At 35.0% G+C, this 2,666-nt stretch overlaps 1 pseudogene; it reads right to left on the reverse strand.

Moving 5' to 3' along the window:
• Positions 1-280: 280 nt before the first annotated feature.
• LOC107816050 (6,7,8-trihydroxycoumarin synthase-like) lies at positions 281-2,224 on the reverse strand (annotated as a pseudogene).
• Positions 2,225-2,666: the final 442 nt, after the last annotated feature.

Consider the following 2,666-nt stretch of genomic DNA (forward strand, 5'->3'; position numbering starts at 1 on the left):
CGTAAAAATCTCTTTGTTTTTCATTTTTTTTTACTTATTATTCCGCAAACAGTAGTAGTTGGAACACATAGAAGAACCAGGTCTTTCTATAATCAAGTTAAACAAAAATTGGATACTACACAAATCACCCCCCTCTTGTGTGGTATTGAAGTATAAAACATTACCTTTCTATCAAGGGTTATGTCCTCGAAAATTTGAAGTCACGCCATGTCCTGTCTGAAGACAAGAGTTCTTATTGATGCTGTAAACTCCACAAAGTTTGTTAGCATTTGGGGTAAAGGAGCAGAATTGAGAATTCTCATTAAAGTACATTATTTATGATAAGAAATACTAACACACAAGAGAGCCACAAACAGAATACAAACAGTGCTGCAACCATGATACCAACACAATTATAACAAACAGAGATTTTCTGCTTAGTAATTAAAATTAGTCATAAAACTTTGCGACTAGACAAAGAGGAATCTTCTTGTGCATAGTGAGACCTGGCAAAGTATTGGTATCAATATCTTGTTTCACCATTCCAAAAGGCAGTTCCCAATCAAATGCATAAAGAAGATTGGCAAGTGCAAGCTCCACTGTTGCTACTCCTAGTGAAATCCCAGGACACCCTCTTCTACCACCTCCAAATGGAACCATTTCAAATTCCACTGACTTGTAGTCGACGTCGATATCGTTGCTGGTTACACTACTGCAGAATCTCTCAGGAATGAACTCCTCTGGATTTTTCCAACATTCAGGATCTCTACCTATGGACCATGCATTGAAGAAAACCAGAGTATTTGGTTGAATTTCATATCCATCTATGTTGCACTTTTCAATGGTTTCTCTAGGCAAAAGAAGAGGAGCTGGTGGATATAATCTCAATGTCTCCTTTATCACTGCCTTGAGATAGGGAAGCTTTTGGATATCATCTTCATCTACTCTTCCTTTTTACCAACCAATTCTCTTATATTCTCTTGTAATTTTTTCATTGCCTTTGGCTCCTTCATCAAAGCTGTCATTGCCCATACTACTGCAGCTGCGGTCGTGTCCGTTCCAGCAATAAATACATCCTGAATTGTATACATTGGTTAAACTATATATGTATCATCAAAGTTTAAGAATGTAAATTAAACAAGACTTTTAAATACCATAGCATCTGAATCTTGCGGTCTTAAATATGTCGTGTAAGTCACTAAGCATAAATGAAAACTTTGAAAGTAAAAACCTACTAAATATAGAAATGTGTCATTCTTTTTTGAACAGATTAAAACAGAAAGCAAGACACATAAATTAAAAAAGAGGGAGTAACTACCATTAGCACTGCTTTGATATGATCCCAAGTGAGAATCAAAGATGATGACAATGTTTGATCTCGCAAGACAATTAAGGTATCAAGAATATCACCATCCATTGATTTTGGCCTAGTTGGGCTGAGGTGCTCCTCAATGAGTTCTTGATAGAATAAGTCCAATTCATTGTAAATCTCTTCAAGTCTAGCACCCTTTCCATTGACTTTATCAACCCAACCAAAAATTGGGAAAAAATCAGAGACAAAAAAATCTCCAAGCACAGCTTCTGCATCACGTAGAAGTTTGTGAAACCTCCTCTTTTCATCACCTTTCTCATCATATCTCTTTCCAAATCCAACTCTACAAATCATACTGCTTGATAAAGACAATATAATCTCACTAAGATTAACCAATTTCGACGATAAAGCAAGTTCTTTTACATGATCGATCATCCTGGACACTTCATCTGCACGAATTGGACGAAAAGATTGCACCTTTTTGGTGTTAAACAGATGCATGACACAAATTTTTCTTATTTCCCTCCAATAAGCACCATAAGATGAGAAGCTAACATCCAAGCCGTTATACGATAATTTTTGTAGGCCAAGAAATGATGGTTTGCCAGAACATGCAATGTCATGAGTTTTCATGGCTTCTTTAGCAATTCTTGCTGATGAAATTACTACTACTTGAGAAAAACCAAGTTTCATGGACATTAAGGGACCATATTTGTTTGAAAGTTCCCATAGGTATTTATGAAGGGATTCTTTATCTAATTGATGTAAGTTTCCTACAAGTGGAAGTCCAGGGGGACCTGGTGGATGATTATGTGCCTTGACTCCAACTTTTTTGAAGTTTTTTAAAAGGAAAATTACAAGTGCAGGTATAGCTATTAGGAAGAGGAACAACATTTCTGTTTTCCTTTATTGTTTTTTCAATGAATTCTCTCAATGAACATTGGGATAATATATAAAAAAAACCTCGACTTGTCTCGAGTTTCCGATTGAACACTAAATTTTGCGGCTGTCATACGGCCACTTAGTGTATCTTACCACCAATCACATTTTTCCACGTATTTTTTCCTTTTCATACTTTGTTATTTTCTTTTGCAATTTTTACAACGTCTTTTATCGATATATTTTCTTTTTCTTCTTTCATTTTCTTAATTCTTCCCTTAGCTTATAAGTTATATGTAAGGGTGGGCATAGTTAGGGCAAACCCGAAATCCGAATTTTTTGAATTTTTTGTTTGGATTTTCGGATTACGGATTGAATTTTGGATTTAATTTCTAAAATTGTTGGATTTCGGATTGGATATTGGATTTAATATTTCAAATTTTTGGATATCCGAAATTCTTATGCTCTATATATTTAGTTCATTATCCTTATGGCA

The sequence above is a fragment of the Nicotiana tabacum genome, chromosome 18 (genome assembly GCF_000715075.1).
Source record: "Nicotiana tabacum cultivar K326 chromosome 18, ASM71507v2, whole genome shotgun sequence".
NCBI classification, from domain to species: Eukaryota; Viridiplantae; Streptophyta; class Magnoliopsida; order Solanales; family Solanaceae; genus Nicotiana; species Nicotiana tabacum.